The following is an 18,606-nucleotide window of genomic DNA, read 5'->3' as shown; positions in this document are numbered from 1 at the left end:
TTTGATTATTTTATTATTTATTATTATATCTTTTCATTTAATGCATTTGAGCAGAAAAATGCTCAAAAATTCACAACAAACACAATAAAATGTTCAAAATGCTTAAATCAAGCATTTCCAAGCATTTCTGTGAAACAAAAATGCTTAAAAAATACACCAATCTGCCTGATTCCAGCTACAAAAAAGCTGCAGAACTTTTTTGAGCTTCAGACGACTTGTAGTGGAGACCAACTGCGTAGAGAATAATTGATTTTTTTCTCCTCCAGCGTTTTGGAGCTTTGTGCCAAAATGCTGAGGTGTAAATGGGTCCTTAGGCTCGATTCACATCTGTGCATGTTGCTTTTGAGTGCTTCTGCAGTGCTTTTTGCGGTGCTTACCACTATTTTGGACACTCGTTTTTACCACAATGTTACTGTAATTTTGCGTCGATTTGCATTTTTACACTGTATATAGCTGGTTGCTTATGAGGGGGCGGGAAGCCAGCCACCGATGAGTCATCAGCTTCCCCGCTTAATGTAAAAAAAAGAATTGCCGGTTAAAAAAAAAATTGTGAAAAAAAAAACAGCATGGGGTCTGCCCCCAGGTCCATACCAGGCCCTTGGGTCTAGTATGGATTCGGAGGGGACCCCCACACCAAAATTTAAAAAAAAATGGCTTGGGGCGCCCCCAAAATCCATACCAGACCCTTATCCTTATCCGGCAGGTCAGTAAAGGGAGGGGACGAGCGAAAGCCCCCCCTCCTGAACCATACCAGGCCGCATGCCCTCAACACGGGGGGTGGGTGCTTTGGGGCAGAGCCCCACCCCAAAGCACCTTGCCCCCCATGTTGATGGGGACAGGGGCCTCTTCCTGACAACCCTGGCCCGTGGTTGTTGGGGTCTGCGGGCGGGGGGCTTATCGGAATCTGGAAGCCCACTTTAACGAGGGGGCCCCCAGATCCCGGCCTCCACCCTATGTGAATGAGTATGGGGTACATTGTACCCCTACCCATTCACAAAAAAATAGTGTAGTGTGAAAAAATACAGTAGACAGTTTTTGAAAGTCTTTTATTTAAAAATATCATCTTCTTCCCTGCTTCTTCCTCCGGTCTTCCTCCATCTTCTCCCGTATCTTCCTCATCTGGGCTGCTTCTTCTTCCGATTTTCTTCTTTCTCCCGCCGTCTTTGTCTGGTGTTCTTCTTCTTCTGCCACAGACGACCCTTCTCCGATGCTGTGTCCTGCTCCTGCTGACGACCCTCCTCCAATGCTGTATCCCGCTGATCTATTCACGTTGATGTCAAGCATGTCTTGGGTAACAATGGGGGCGTGGCCATCAGATGACATCATCCAGAGGCCCAGCCCCCCTGTGAAGTTACCACCTGGGGCATGATGGGTCCATGACGTCACAATAGGGGCTGGGCCTCTGGATGACGTCAACCGATGACCACGCCAACATCATTAACTAAGACATGCTTGACATAGGCACGGACAGATCAGCAAGATGCAGCATCGGAGGAGGGTCATCTGCGGGATTGGGATGCAGGATTGGATGAGGGTCGGCGGCGGCAGAGGAAGAACAACACCAGACAAAGAAGACAGGAGAAAAAGGAAGAGCAGGCGAAGAAACCCAGAGGAGGAAGATGCAGGAGAAGATGGAGGAAGACCGGAGGAAGAAGCGGGGATTAAGGTATTCTTAATAAAAGACTTGTCAAAATCTGTCTACTGTATTTTTTCACACTATGTTCCATTTTTGGTAAATGGGTAGGGGTACAATGTACCCCATACTCATTCACATGGGTGGGAGGCCGGGATCTGGGGCCCCCCTTAAAGGGGACTTCCAGATTCCGATAAGACCCCCTGCCCGCAGACCCAGACAACCACCGGCCGGGGTTCTTGTATGGTTCAGAATGGGGGGCGCTCGCTCATCCCCTCCCTTTCCTGACCTGTCGGGCTGCATGCTCAGATAAGAATCTAATATGGATTTTGGGGGGGACCCCACGCCATTTAAAAAAAAAAAAAATTGGCGTGGGGGGGGTCCCCTCCAATTCCATACTAGACCCAAGGTGCTGGTATGGACCTGGGGGGGCCCCACGCTGTTTTTTCCATGATTTTTTTTTAGCTGCCAATTCTTATTTTTTACATTTTGCGGGGAAGCCCGCTGACAGCTGATGACTCATCAGTTGTTAAGGACGCTGTGGCCGGCTCCTTCACAACCAGTTATATACAGTGAATGTACAGCTAAAGAAAAAAAAAAAACAACACAAATCGCAAATCACGGCAAAATCGTGGTAAAAACCTGGTACTTGCGTTTTGGATGTGAGTCCATTGAAGTCTATTACATACAAAACGCTGCATTTTGCGGTAAGAAATGTCTCCGACCCTTTAACAAAATGCAGAGGCACAAAAATGTATTGATGTGAACATGTTCCATAGGAACCCATGTGAAGAAAAATTTCCCTGCAGTTCTGCAAAATGAATAAAAAAAGCATTAGTGTGAATTGAGCCTTATGCCGCGTACACACGAGCAGACTTTTCAGCATCAAAGGTCAGACGGTCTTTCCGACAGACTTTCGACGGAGTTACGACGGACTTTCGGACGACCGGACTTGCCCACACACGAACGGACTAAAGTCTGTTCAAAAGTCAGTTGGTTTGAATGTTGTGACGTATGAAGGGACTAGAATAAGGAAGTTCATAGCTAGTAGCCAATAGCTGCCTTTCGTCCTTTTTTGTCCGTCGGACTAGCATACACACGAACGGATTTTCGACCGGAATCAAGTCCGTCAGAAAGATTTGAAACATGTTCCAAATCTAAAGCCCGTCTGATTTTCGACAGAAAAAGTCAGATGAAGCCCACACACGGTCGGATTGTCTGACGGATTCATTCCATTGGACCAGTTCAGTCGAAAGGTCCGGTCATGTGTACACGGCTTTAGAGTTGCATGCTTTGACTGGTCTGAACAGCAGTGAAACCGTGCTCCTGCTCCAGGAAAGCAGATGTTTTCAATACATGACTGATGCTGGCAGTTTTAAAGACTTGACTGAGTAGAGTTGAATGGGCCACAGCAAAGGTGGGTTTGATTGTTTCTCCTGATTTCAGTAGATTAAAGTGACTCTGCCATGAGAAAAGTATGGCAGCTAGTATTGCTGGCCTTCTTTTGAAAAGGCTAGTTGTCTGACTTTGTCTGTTTACAATACTTTTGACTCAAAAACTCAGAACATGCATGGTGTAAAAGAGTGTTGGAAAACTGTCAGAATTCTTTATCTCAATATTTTTTCTAAATCCCAGCTCCCTTATGTACCAACATAGCATTAATGTACTTATTTTACAAAAATAAAACAGCTTTCCAATAATTTTACATCAGCTTACCTAACTCTCTTTATAGCTGTTTAAACACACTGCTCGATTACTTCTGCCTTACTTCCTGGTCAGACTTTAGGCCATGACACAGGAAGGGGTTGACCAGCTGAAGTTAGATGCAGGGTGTGTGCTGATGAGATCAGCTGGTCAACTCCTTCCTGTGTCAAGACCTAAAGTCAAACAGGAAGAAAGGCAGAAATAATCGAGCAGTGTGTTTAAACAGCTATGAAGAGAGTGAAGTGTGCATGTGTAGAATTAATGGAAAGCTGTTTTATTTTTGCATAATAAGTACATTAATGCTATATTGGTACATAGGGGAGCTGAAATTTAGAAAAAAACAAAGGTGAACGTAGCCTTTAAGTTCTGCTAGATAACTTCAGACTGGCCCCTTTTGCAGGTATAGCTATGGAAAACATTAAAAATAAGTGGCTATACTGTTTAAAATCCAGTAATATGCTGACTCACTGTGCTCTTCATATGCTCAGTTGCTCTCCATTGTTAAGTTTGCTGACAGCCTTAAAGTGGAATTAAACCCTCCTATCCTTTTAAAGCCAAGGAAGCTTCTTCTGTTTGATCTGCAACTGCCATGGTTTTGATGGTTTGACAGTGTGGTTGAGGACACAAGCAAATGTGAAAGTCAGCAATCATGGCATTCCAGGCATGTATCTGTTTTTTGAAACCGTTAAATTGATGGGTTTTGTTCTCTTTCATGGTTTACTGCTATTCGGGGGCTCTGGGCTTCAGCAAAATGGCAGCCTCCAGCAAAAAAAAACAAAAAAAAACGGGAGCAATGCCGGAGGCAATTTACAGCACACACTATTTTGGTAGTATAATTATTAATGTAGATTGTATACTACTTGCTAAAGAACATGATTTTTTAACAAGTTGTTATAGATAAAGTTCAGCTTTAAGTGAATAAAACTGGAGTGCAAATTGACTAAAATGCTTTTAAACTGGCTTTGTGGTGGTTTCAAGTGATTTACACCACTATTTTAATTGGATACAAATTGATTGGTAGGTGATTGAAATAAATGAGTTGAAGGCTAATGGAAAATTGCCTGAATATGCTAAGCATTTTATGTACTGTTACTGAGTTCACGTGGTACTTTTGCATGGTGTAAAGGACATACTCATTATTATTAAGTGATACTGAGCTAAAGCAAATGCTTAGATTTGCTGATTGTTCTGTGCGTCAGTAAATACTTCAGTAACACATAATTGTCCCTCTGTAAGCTGAAAAAAATGGCAGACAGGAGAATTCTGTGACAGTCTGTAGACATTAGAGCTCTCTGGATCTAAATGACCACATAATCAATTGACTATGCTGATAACTACATGCTAGTATTTACCAAATGTTTCTGCATGAAACAACTATGGGTTTATGTTTTCTTAATAGAGCGAATGGACAAGACAGATGGGTAGATAAGAGCCCCATGTCACTGCTGCTCTTATGGCCAAGATCCAGTGCTGAAGGGTAGAATGGGGTTACCTTCTGTATTGTGCATTGAAAGTATAGATGTGAGTGTAGTAATTGGATATATGCAGTAAATGAAAAATGTTGAGTACCCCTGTCAAATTACACATGTTGGTAATTTTCTTACTGAAAAAAGCTCTGCTGGTAACTCTCGGAGGATATATTTCTCCAAATTCCACTACACCATTAGAATAAGTCTGCTGAATGTGGAAAATAAAATATAGTTCTCTGATAGTCAGTATTTAGGGAAGCTGGCTATGCACTTTACAGTTTTATTATACAATTTTTGTTACAATCTTCTTTCAATTTATAAAAAAACTCTGTAATGTGAGGGCCTACAAGGAAATTCTACAGTCAGACAGTAATATATACTGCTGGCTTTACATTTCTGTTGGCAGGCAGCACAGACTCCAAACAACTAACAATAATTCTATTCTAGCATGAATTCTTTTGACTCCCTCTTTTGCATGCATTAAATATTTGAGATCTTCCAACAGATTCTCAGTCATATTTGAGCCAGGGGAATATTAAGGCCAATCCAAAACATATATTTCACTTCTTGAAGCATTTCAAGGTTGATTTGTGTTTTGGATTATTATCCCGTAGAAATGTATCTTCTCCTTTTAGGTCCTGTTTCAACACTGATTGTGGGACATAAGCCTCCGTGATTTATTGATGCTTAGTAGTTTAAATTATTCCCTATGCCTACAGTATACAGTAATTGTGCCACTGGGTGCCACACATCTCTAGGACATAATAGATCGACCCCAGGACTTAACTGTTGGCTAAGTGTTCTTTTCTTCAAACAATTCTTCTTTTTTTTCCTCCAAATCCACTTTTGGCAATTAAAGCCTGTGTTCCATCTTCCTTTCACCAGGCCACAGCACTTGGCTTTAAAATACCTCTGGCTTATCAAGGCTTTGTATTGCATACTTCATATATCATACTGCTAAATTTGTTACAAGATATTCTGCCAGTGAAGTGTCCAAGAGTTTTGGTGTAATAATTTCTAAACAAAGAAAACTAAATAAAAAACAAACTTATTTAGAAAAATGTACTTTAAAAATGTTCATGGTGATAAAAGCTAGACAGAGGTGTTGACTGGACAAGACATTGATCAAGACATTGGTCGAGAAGATTTCAAACCTTGTACATCTCTATTCATGTCTTGGACAATTAACATCTGTCTTAACATGATACATGAAATATGATAGATTTAAAGTGTAAGTAGATTTAGATTTGGAAAGAGTAAGGTTACAAACCCCTGAAAGTTCATTGTTTACTATCTGTGTACCATTAGTGAAATTTCCTTTCACTTTATATCACAGAGAAAGAACAGGAAATTATAGAAAATATCCCAAGGAGAGTGGATTCTCCTTCTTAGACAGTTGTCCCTGGAACAAGGAAGACTGGAAGACTTCCCCTTCTTGTTCTGGCAACAACTCAAATTGTAAATATTCCCTCACATACTTTATTGATGGCAGTGGTCATCAGGACAAATAAAGTGATAACTCTTCCCCATGAGGGGACACAGCCACAAAAACAGAAGTTGTAAACTGCCCCACTCTAAAACTAAGACAGAAGTTTTGTCTAGAGATACAGTTTGACCAAGTTAGTTACCCAAGTGGCTATAAATGCTCAAGTGAAGCCACGTATGAGTGATGAAACATCTTCAACTCTGCTAGACAAGTCCAGTTAAATGTGACTTATTACTAATATCTATGACAGATGAAATCCTTCACAGACAGAAATTTTACAGTAAATACCCACTGTAGTGAAATGTAGAATTAAGCTGTTTTAACGAATCGATTCTGAGGGCATCGCAGCTAACCTGGAAGCCCTGCAACCTTTTCTATAAATTGTTTTCCGCTTCACCAAATAGGCAGCTAAAAAGAAATGTGTGAATGGGAAAGGGATAAAATCCTTGATTGGTAATGTACTTTTAACAAACCTGCAAACTGAGAGATGGCAAGTACTATTTTGTTGCTTGGCAGTACTAGTGGCTAATTAAAGGCAAAAATCTATGTATGCTGTAGTGTTGTGTGAGGGACAATCATAGACCATGCCAACTAAGCTTTTTGCATTTGATCCAAATGCAGCAAAGCCCTTAATCTTTTCTTTGTTACGTCTTGTTAATGTAATCCTTGACAGTTCCTAGTGTTGAGGTTACCATATGGTGGAACAGCGCTGTCCATTGACTCAGATCTCAAATTCAGGCATGATTTGGCTCATAGGGAGATAGGATAACCATCTAATGTGAACTAAAATATCCTTGTTTGCTTTCTTTGGCAGCCAACTTTGAGGCGCTTACACCCTGACTGTATGCCCGCGCTCTTTTTTGATCTGCCTACAACAGGCAGCTAGGGTCAAAGTGAGAGGATTGACATGTCATAAATAAGCTCTAAAAGCCATCAAGAGAAGCCTCAAAGTTTTTGTAAGATCACCTTACTGGTGGTTCAGAGACCTTTTTGGAAAATGGTGAGGTTGTTACACCCAAAGCTAATTTATAACTTTAGCATTAACAGTAGCCATCATGACACACTTACTAATACCAGAGATGAATAGAATATATTAATAGGAGTGACTGACACTATATTTTCCAGCTGTAAAAGGTTTTTACAAATTTATTGACACGGTACCAGGATCTTACAACTTGCCATGCAATAAATATTTCAATAAGACAGTATATTCTACTTACCCCAGACCTGACATTTTGATGAAGCAGTCCTGGCCTAGGAGACCACATTTATCAGGGCAGTACTTTGGAGTTAGCTAAAGGGTCAGTACTGTGTTTCTAAATTCTTGCTTTAATTCACCACTTTTCGTCATGCACATGTCAGATCTGCTCATAGCAGTCTAGTCTGTGGCCATAAATTACTGCCATAGAACATCAGTATATCCAATTGAAAATTCTAATAAATTCCACAGCTCACATAGTAAATTTAAGATCTGTGGCTTCAACTATAAAACACTATCCACATTTCAAAGCATTTCTGTTTTGCAGGATTAAATCAAGTGGTATCCTTTTAAAGTAAATTTTACCTATAAGGCAGCACTGTAAAATCGATAGGACTCTAAAATCTGACTCAAAACTTTTATCTTTACTTACATTTACATTATACCTTTTACATTATTTTTCGTTCAGCAAATTTTTATTGTTTTTTTTTTAAACAACATTTACTTTCTAAAAATAAAATAAAAAAGTATGTCCAACCATAGTACAAAGCATGAGGAATTTGCCTACTACACATGGTATATACTGTAACAAGTACAGAGAGGCAATGGACTTAAAGAAAAGAAGTAGCTGGACTAATGCAGCGTACACACGACCGGACTTTCTGGGAAACTAGGTCAGATGGTCTTCCCGACGGACTTCCAACAGACTTTCTGAACAGACGGACTTGCTTCACACGACTGGACTTTCCAGCAGACTAGGTCTGACGGACTTTCGACTGAGTTACGGCGGACTTTCCGAATGAACGGACTTCCCCACACACGGACAAGTCCCTTCATTTTGAATGTGAATCGGATACGACGGGACTAGAAAAGGAAGTCAATCTCGCCGCTTTTATTGGTGAGTTTGATACCTTGCGAGCCCCGTCGCGGGGCATACCAGGCCCTTAGGTCTGGTATGGATTTTAAGGGGAACCCCCTACGCCAAAAAAATGGCGTGGGGTCCCCCCCATAATCCATACCAGACCCCTATCCAAGCACGCAGCCCGGCCGGTCAGGAAAGGGGGTGGGGACGAGCGAGCGCCCCCCCCCTCCTGAACCGTACCAGGCCGCATGCCCTCAACATGGGGGGGTGGGTGCTTGGGGGAGCCCTGTCGGCCCTCCCACCCCCAAGCACCTTGTCCCCATGTTGATGAGGACAAGGGCCTCTTCCCGACAACCCTGGCCGTTGGTTGTCAGGGTCTGCGGGCGGGGGGCTTATCGGAATCCCTCTTTAATAAGGGGGCCCCCAGATCCCGGCCCCCCACCCTATGTGAATGAGTATGGGGTACATTGTACCCCTACCCATTCACCTAGGGAAAAAGTGTCAATAAAAAAACACACTACGCAGGTTTTTAAAGTAATTTATTAGACAGCTCCGGGGGTCTTCTTCTGACTTCGGGGGTCTCTCCGGCCTCTTCTCCCGGGGTCCGGTTCTTCTCCGCTCTCTCCCGCCTCTTCTCCCGGTTTTCGACCTCTTCTCCCGGTGTCCGGTTCTTTTGCCGGCTCCTCCGTTTTCTTCTGCCTCTCTTTTGCTAGCGGTGGTCCGGACTTCTACGTGGCCTTCTTCCCTCTTCTCTTCTTTCGATGTTGACACGATGCTCTCTCCGGCTGTAATGCTGTCTGAGCGCTCTGCTATGACTTATATAGGCGGTGACCCCACCCCCTTATGCTGTCACAGTCCCTGGGCATGCTGGGACTGTGACGGCATAAGGGGGCAGGGTCAACATCCCCCGGAGCTGTCTAATAAATTACTTTAAAAACCTGTGTAGTGTGTATTTTTATTGACACTTTTTCCCTAGGTGAATGGGTAGGGGTATGATGTACCCCATACTTATTCACATAGGGTGGGGGGCCAGGATCTGGGGGCCCCCTTATTAAAGTGGGCTACCGGATTCCGATAAGCCCCCCGCCCGCAGACCCCGACAACCAACGGCCAGGGTTGTCGGGAAGAGGCCCTTGTCCTCATCAACATAGGGGGTTCCCCTTAAAATCCATACCAGACCCAAGGGACATCGTCGCCTCGCGCTCGCCGCAATAGGAAAATTTGTTTTTCCTATTGCAGCGAGTGCAAGAGGCAGTACCCTGCCCTTGCGTCATATCTGGTCCATCGGACCAGCATACAGACGAACGGGCTTTCCGTTAGGAACTGAGTCCGGTGGAGTTATGACGGAAAGATTTGAAGCAGGTTTCAAATCTAAAGTCCGTCAGATTTCCAACCGAAACGGTCCATCGGAAGTCAGATGCAGACCACACATGGTCGGATTGTCCGCCGGATTCGGTCCATCGCACCAGTCCGGTCGGAAAGTCCGCCCGTGTGTACACATACTTCCCACCACTGATTTTAGGAAAAGGAAAAGATAAAATACAGCACTGACCCTTTAAAAAGGAAGGGGATAGGAAAGAAATAGATGTTGGCACACCAAGTCTGGGTCTTCCTCTCCCCCTAGAGGAGATGTAAAGAAAAAAAGGGGGAAGAATGAAAGGAAAAGAAAAAAAGTAAGGGCCTTGTTTTTCTTACTTTGTATTCATCAGTCAGTAAGTCAGGGCAAAAAGTGAGTGGTAAAAAAACAACAAAGTCCATGGTTCCCATACCTTCTGAACCATTACATTGTTTTTAATTTAGGCATTTTTGGAGTGATGATGAAAATATGCTAAAAGGAATGGTCTGGTGTCACCAGTGACACACCTCCATCCCTAAATACAACAAAAGCAGCATAACAGAGGTAAATACAATCTGAAATTTATTCAAGAAGGTGCATATATACATAATTGCATGAATGGATGCCAAGCCGGTGGAATGATACTGTACATATAACATAGGTTATAAGTATCATTCCACCTGCTTGGCATCCATTCATGCTATTATGTATGTATGCACCTTCTTGAATACATTTCAGATTGCATTTACCACTGTTATGTTTATTGGCTAAACTGCTCACCTCACTCAAAGTCCCAGGGCGTATTTCTGTAGCTTTTGATAAAAATATGCTGGTAATCAATAAATGGAAATTATTAAAGAAATTTTAATCACTTTCATTGTTTCTTTGAACATGCTAGAAATATGACTATCCCAGGAAGAATCAATTCCATAGCATAGCCTCCTCCCTGCTTGAACGTCATAGCTCTCTCCTCTTCTGGGAGTAATTACTCTCTGTGCTGTCCCAGCTCCTTTGCCCCTCCCCTCAGTACACTATCTTTTATTTAGCTTCCAGGGGAGAAATGACAGGGAATATTAAAGAGTACCTTGTGCTCCGAGCCTGCTGGGGCTGCTGACGTTTCATCTAAGATAGCAATGCCCAGCAAAAGTCTCAGGGCTTTTAGATTTTCATATAAGGGATGATTTTACAGGTAAATACCATGCTACAAACAAGCTAAATGCACATACAATCTTATGGGATTTTTTGTTGTTGAAATTATTAATTTGGCAGCAGCGGAGGAGTTATAACCTCTGCTAGGTTTTTATTTTTGTCTCTGTCCTTGTTGGAAAGGTCTCCCCCAACTGGGGAAGCAAAGGGAAAATCTACCCAGTGGGGGCACAGACAATAGTAAAGCCTGAGAGAAAATCTTAGATTTCCCCTTTTATCCAAAATTTCAGAAAAGGCTTCATGTCACCAAAAGTAGTTGGTATTGTGCAGATTGGCTGTGACATTAAAGCCAAATTCCAGGAAAAATCTTTAATGCCTACTTACATTGGTTTAGTTTGATATGCATAACTTACACCTGATGGGTCAGTAGGGAAGCTGACAATTACTGTAGTCAGCGCTACTACAGTTAAAGCTGCAATCTTCTGCATAGAGTGCATTCCAGGTCCTGCTTCGGTTCTGTGCATGCTGCATCTTCACTGCACTCCACTGACCACAGGGGGCTGCTTGTTTGGCGCTGCCACCATTAATAGAACAAGTTGTATTTTGTTTAATGATTACAAGCTATTCTCTGGATGAAGTGGAGAGCAAGGTTTGTTAATGTTACGATTTCCATCTTGTTCCACCAAAGAATGCTGTGTATTTATTGAAAAAATACAAGGCATCCCATGAATGGCAGTGATGCTGATTGAGCCATCTCTGTGGTCAGTTTGCAGTGGGGAAGATGCTCACACAGAAACCCAGCAGGACTCAGAAGATTGCTGCTATCACTGTAGTATCACAGACGACTACAGTGATTTTCAGCTTCTCCAGCAGTCCATCAGATATGAGATGCATGGTTATATTGATCCCAACTGCACCAGTGTAAGTATGCAATACAGATCATTCCTGGAGTCAAGCTTGAAAGGAGAAGACCTGCCTGAGCTTGTTTGGCTGGGCTTCTCCTATGGGTCACAGGAGTGCAGGGGGGGGGGGGGCATACGTCTCTTTTAAAATGCATAGGACTAATTAAAGAAGTTTGGGGTTTAAAAAAACAAAAAAATGAAACTCCATAATCAAATTTATGCTGCAGCATCCTTATGATGGTGCTGTTTTATGTCAGCTCTAAGAGAACGGTGGGATCACATGACCACTGATTGCTCAGTTCTTGATCTGCTCCAGCAGCAGTGGTGATTGTCAGTCACTGCTCTCTACTGTGCTCTTCCAGCACTCACTGAAGTGCAGGGCAGGGGGTGGACGGCTGGCTCTGGCTCATTCGTGTGCTGAGAGGCAAAACCAGCTGCCAGTTAGGCAACCTGGTGAATCTCAACAATATTGTCAGGATCCTTCCAGTGCCTGTAGTGGCTCTGCTACGTCAGCTGATGGCGGGCTATAGTCTATTAGCTGACTCTGGGTCACAGGAGAGCAAAAGTAAGTGCACTCCTGTGACCCACCAGAGAAGTATGGTCAAAATAGCTTTGGCCATACTTCTCTTTTAATGTCTAGTAAAGGACAGACCTATGGAAACACATAATAATTGCATCCATTTCCTTACATTTGATTATACAGTTTATATTTCTAATGCATGCATGGTTTATTCCACATTTGTAAATGACTCTGTTAAGGTTTATAAATAAGTAGATTTATTTCAACATGTGGGAACACAGCTGTGAATGATTCACTTTGACTCATCATTCTTAGTTAATATCATTCAGCGGATGCGGATTTCAAGATTTTGCTTGTAAATAAAAACAATTCAAACTGGAGACGTGATTAGACCAGGACACAATATCTGGCTGACACTCTTCCTAATAAATGCCAAAATCAAAGTGAGCCATCATCAGGGAACCTCCCATGATAATGTTATTGACTCGTCTGGTACGGCAATAAATCAGGGCTGAAACTACAAAGTTCACCACTTCTTGATGTATAAAATGACAGCTCTCTACTCCCATCCAGGTGTCAGCCCTTCTGATGAGATGATATGTTTTCTGTTTCTAGTATTTAGAGGTTTGATTGCTTGTATGACTCACAGACAGCTGTTTTTTGGCTGAGAGCAATGGCAGTTCTTGGAGAATGAAGATTGACCGTGCGTCCTGAGCCTTGGCCTTGTGCTGTGCACTTTTGCTTATAAGACTAAAGCAAAATGATGTGGCAAGTAGAGTTATGGGAACAATATGTGTCCTTTTTTTTAGGAGATTTGTATTGCCTGGTAACAGTGATGTGTGGAATAACAACACCCTTTTCTAATTATTCATTACTTTCAGCGATTTCTTTGATCACTAGAGCCTATTCACACTTGTCCATGTTGCTGCATGAAAAAGGCATGTTAAGTAGAAATCCCAGCCTTTGTGTGTGGCTGGTTCACATCTATGAACTGCAGTTTAGTGTGAAAGACATGGATACAAATATGATTTCTTTGGGATTTTAAAGGCTAAAGGCCCATACACACCATAAGAAAATCAGAAGTAAAATTTAGTACGGCGAATGATCGGCCGATTATTTGATCGTTAGTATAGTGCTTTGAACAGCCGATTCTGACTTTTCGGACGACAAAACCTGAAGGTGCATGCGATACTATTTTTATCATAAGTGAACACAACATCAGATTTTCATTTAATTAGTACAGTTTTTGTCCGCAAAAAATCATAAGAGCAAGACTATGCATGCTCAGATACAAAAGAATACATTACAAAGCAATTCAACACATCACTTCCGAAGTTATATTCTGTCGTATGAGACTTTTTGTACGCTGATTAACCTTTTTTTCAATATGACTAGTGGCGGCCGCTCATAAGGGGCGCAGGGGCGCCGCCCCCAAGCCATGCGCCCGGCCCCTAATCTCCTTGCAGGGCGCCAGACGCATAGATTTCAATGGGTTTTTTTTTAAGCACATGATTAGAGCCTTTGGCTCTAATTGGCTTCAAAAAGGGTGGGCTCGGGGCACAGAGCACTGCGCTCCGAGCCCGCCCACTTATGTGACATTAGCAAATTAATATTCGATAATGTCTTCCTGCTTCTCCTCTCGGCTAATCAGGAAGCAGGTCCTGAGATCCGATTGGCCGGGAGTCCGAAGACCCGAGTGCTCGGGAGGAGAAGCGACTGCTGGGACTCGGGAGGAGATGCAGGGGGAATCCGCCAAAGCTGCAACCTGGATGGGGTAAGTGCAGGGTGGGCGGACAAGCGAGCGGGCAATTGAGCGGGTAATCGATCGAGCACCAGTCGCCACTGAATATGAGACTAGCATGCAACAAAAAATGGATGATTATTCGTTTGGTAATCTCATTGTGTGTACCAGGCTTAAGTTCACTTTTTCCAGATACTAGCCTGTGCAGTCAAGGGGCCCCTAGTAGATATTAAAAATCTGTTCAGCTTTGTAAAATGATCATTAAAGTGGTTGCAAACCCTTACATACACCCAGTGAAGTGACTGGCCTCAGGTGATACCCAGATATGAAACAAATCAGGTAAGTTGTACCTGTCTATCTGCGGTCTTCTCCTCTCTACATCTGTTCAAAGTGCTGAATTTATGAAGCTTTTCTGAGAGTTCCAAAAAAAAGGGGCCAAGGAGCAGTAATTACACACTGCAGAGCTCAGTGATGAGAGCTCTGAAAGCTGATTGGAAGGAAGGGACACACAGAACAGAGCTGAAGCTGTCAATCAGCTGGAGATCCCTCCCTTGTCACCTTTTTTCTCTTGGTGTCAGGAAAACTTGTCAGCAGTGACTCAAGCTGATAGTAGAGAAACGAAGCAGCAGATAGAAATGACAATTAGGGGGAGATTTCTTTATCAGTTTAGGCCAATATGTATTCTTCTACATATTTTTGGTAATAAAAATGGCAATAAGCATATATTGATTGGTTTGCGCAAAAGTTATAGCGTCTACAAAATAGGGGATAGATTTAAGGCATTTTTATTATTTATTTTTTTTTTACTAGTAATGGTGGCGATCATTGATTTTTAGCAGTACTGCGACATTGCGGCGGGCAGATCGGACACCTAACTGACATTTTTTTACACTTTATCAATCTGTTATTGTACTAATGACACTGACAGGGAAGGGGTTAACATCAGGGGCGATCAAAGGGTTAAATGTGTTCCCTCGCTGTTTTCTAACTGTATGGGGGATGAGCTGCCTGGGGAAATATGCAGATCCGTCTTCCTGCATAGCAGAAAGACAGGATCTGTGTGATCTCCCCTGTCAGAACAGAGATTTGCTTTGTTTACACAGGCAGATCCCCCTTCTGTCACTGCGGGGAACAATCGCAGGTGGCCGGCGGTCATCGAGTCCGCCGACCCGCTGATTGGCTGGCCAGTGCGCCCACAAATCGGTGTGTGCGAGCCGATGTACACCTACGGCAATTTGCGGGATCAAGCCACATTGTCGCAGTATAACTGCGGCGTCTGGTCCTTAAGCGGTTAAAGCATGAATAACAACACAGTGCTTGTGCTGTGTAATTTGGCCCCTTCTATCGCCTAAAAAACCTGGCTGATCCTGCCTGGCTATACACTTCCTCCTGTAAACTGACCACGGTTTATCATGGCTGCTGAGCCCTGGCACCGTGGTCAGTTTACATGCTTCCGTCAACCGCAGCCCTGCTCTGTCCTTCTGTCCTCCTCTCCCACCCACCCTGCCTGCCTGTCTGCTCTGTGTCAGTACCGCCCCCCCCCTGCTGCTATCATAACTACAATAAAAACATCCCGTCCCTCTGTAACATAACATTATGTGTCCCTGTGCCTGTGTTCTATAAAAAAACTGCCGATCTGTACCTATATCACAGCGCTCCTCGGTTCTCTCCACTCTCCTCCCCTCCTCTCCGGCTGACGTTAGCAGGAGTGCTTGGCACCGCCCACTATAGCTGTATAGCCAGGGAGAGGAGAGAGCTGAGAAGTCACGTTATTGCTAGGAGAAGCTCTGATATAGCTACAGATCGGCAGCTTTTTTATATAACACAGACACAGGGGCACGAAATGTTGTTAAAGAGAGTTGAGATTTTTTTTATTGTAGTGGCTTAACAACCACTTTAACTTCAGCTTGTTCAATTAGGGCTCTTTCACACGGGGCAGATCAGTCATTATCCGCCCCGTGAACACCCGCTTGCTCAGCGGGGATCGCTCCGCCGATCGCTCTGAGCAGGAAGATGACAGGTCCATCGCTGCACACTGTAGTGTCCGTCGTCATCCGATCCGAAAACGGATGGAAAAGTAGGTTTTTCCTCCGTTACACTTTTCGGATCGGAGCGGGTTGGATGTCAGCGGACATGTCACCGCTGACATCCGACGCTCCATAGGGATGAATGTATGTCCGTTTTTCATCCGAAAACGTAAGGATGAAAAACGGACATACGGATCGTCCGTGTGAAAGAGGCCTTAAGCTTTGGCAATAATACCTAGATGGTGATTGGTTACTTTTCACAGCTGAACCAGATTCTGTGTGCACCAATTTTAACAAATCTTCCACCTAGTGCTTTTAATTGAGACAAGTACACAATATAGAGGGATATGATTTGCTCATATTTCATTTCTGAGGTTTACAACCATTGTAATTTGTTTTACGTGTGGGCCATTTGGGTCCCCTCAGAAGCCTGGCTAAAAACTCCTAGTTAGCAACCCCCATGTCCTGCTTTATTGCTAGGATGTAAAAACCATTGGTTTTCATTGGCTCCCACTGCTGTTAATCAAAGTCAGTGAGCCAATGAGGAGAGAGAGGGGTGGGGCCGAGCTGCGGCTCCACGTATGAATGGACACACAGAGCAGCGGCTTGGTATCGGGTGCCTCCATAGCAGGCTGCTTGCTGTGGGGGCACTCGGCAGGAGGGCGTGGCCAGGAGCACCAGCGAGGGACTGGAGAAGAGGAAGATCTGGGCTGCTCTGTGCAAAACCACTGCATAGAGCAGGTAAGTATAGCATGTTTGTTATTTAAAAAACAAAACAAAACAAAACAAAAACAAAAAAAAACAAGACTTTAAGGCCCCTTTCACACCATCGGACCGTTTAGGTCCGCCTATCAGTTTTGACGGCGGACCTGAACGGGCGCTCCATGTTAGTCTATGGAGCGATGGATGTCAGCGGAGACATGTCCGCTGACATCCGACCCCGTCCGATCCGCTAAAAGCAGACGGATGGCCCTATGTCCAGGTCCGTCGCTATCGGATCGGGTGAGATCTCATGAAAACGGACATGCTGTCCGTTTTCATCCGATCCCTCCATAGGCGGCAGCGGCGCCTGACAAGCCCCTCCCCGCTCAGTGAGCAGAGAGGGACCTGTCATCTGCCGGCTCAGCGGAGATCAACGGACAGATCTCCCGCTGAGCCGGCGGACCGAGGCGGGCTCCGTAGAAACGGAGTCCGCCTCGTGTGAAAGGGGCCTAATATCATTTTAACGATCATCTGACAGAGCTGCACAGATTTTTAATATCTACTGAGGGCCCTTGAATGCATAGGCTATTTTCTAGAAAAGTTGATGTTCTGCTTCCATAATTTAAGCACTGAAAGTTTGATCTCTATAACTGATTCAGTTGTGGTGGAATAGCTTAACTTACAGTTACATCTCAGTAGCTTGGCAAACAGTAACTCAATTCAAATGACATCTTGCAGATCACAGAGAGCTCTAATTCAAAACTTGTGCAGATCATAACAGATAGACATCAGATAGGACCAAAAAATAGTGTGTCTAGCTCCAGTTGAGTACAGTACATGTTATGAATGGAGGCTAAAGCATGAAGATGAAAGTTGGAACTAACTACACAGAGTATCCCCTAGCTACAGAGTGAGGAAGGGACAAAATTATTTAAAGGAAAACAAACAGCAATGTATGTGCAACATGAATCACTGATGGGGCTATAGTAGACACTCCCGACATGTTTCATGGGCATAAAAGTCCACTACCTCAGCAAAACCAGAGGGTAACCATAATTCATTTAGCAAGGCAACAACACACCAGTCAGTTTAAAACATGTTGACCATGGCTTTTATACACACAGATCCAGTCCCACAAGAGATGGCCAAATCTGTGAACCACTCACCCAGATAGTAATCTCCCTTAGGTATAAGATGGTAGGCAGTGATAAAAGTTATAAAGTGCCCTCCTATCTCTCTTCAATTGTTGAAAAATTCCACTTAAAGTGGTGTTCCGGCCGAAATTATACTTTTTAAATAAAAATACCCCTATAATACACAACCTTAATGTATTCTAGTAAAGTTAGTCTGTAAACTAAGGTCTGTTTTGTTAGTTTATAGCAGTAGTTTGTTATTTTATAAACTTACAGCAGGCCGTGGCCATCTTAAGTGTGGGCATCTGAAGCCAGACTGTATTTCTTCCTGGATCTCATCCTTGCAGATCTCGCACATGCTCAGTGCAGCACAAGCAGTGTAATAGGTTTCAGGTCAGGTTTCCATAGCAACGGCAGTGTCAGAGGAAGTTGCCGCCCCTTCCCAGAAGGCATTGCAAACAGGAAATGATGCGATGGGCCACGGCCAGGGAGGAGGAAGTGAAAAATGAATACAGCAGATATACAGTAGGTGCTGAGAAAAAAAATTTAAAAATATCCAATTCGTTTACAGTGCACAGTTTAGTGAGGGATGCTGAAGAGTTGTAAAAGTGAGTGGAACTCCACTTTAATAACAGTGTGTCAATCTGTGTATACCTTAGATAATGTTGCTTCCTTGTCCTATGGCCACTGAGACATGTTGAAAAACACCTGGGGAAGCTCCTTCAAGGAATGTCTATTTACAGTTCA

The 18,606-nt window shown here is 43.5% G+C and overlaps 1 protein-coding gene across 1 annotated transcript in view; it reads left to right on the top strand.

The window, feature by feature from the left end:
* HTRA1 (HtrA serine peptidase 1) overlaps positions 1–18,606 on the top strand; it is a 59,587-nt gene that overhangs the window by 11,832 nt on the left and 29,149 nt on the right. The gene's annotated exons all lie outside the window — the stretch shown is intronic.

The sequence above is a fragment of the Aquarana catesbeiana genome, linkage group LG08 (assembly GCF_042186555.1).
Source record: "Aquarana catesbeiana isolate 2022-GZ linkage group LG08, ASM4218655v1, whole genome shotgun sequence".
Classification (NCBI taxonomy): Eukaryota; Metazoa; Chordata; class Amphibia; order Anura; family Ranidae; genus Aquarana; species Aquarana catesbeiana.
This window is presented reverse-complemented; position numbering and strand designations above follow the sequence as displayed.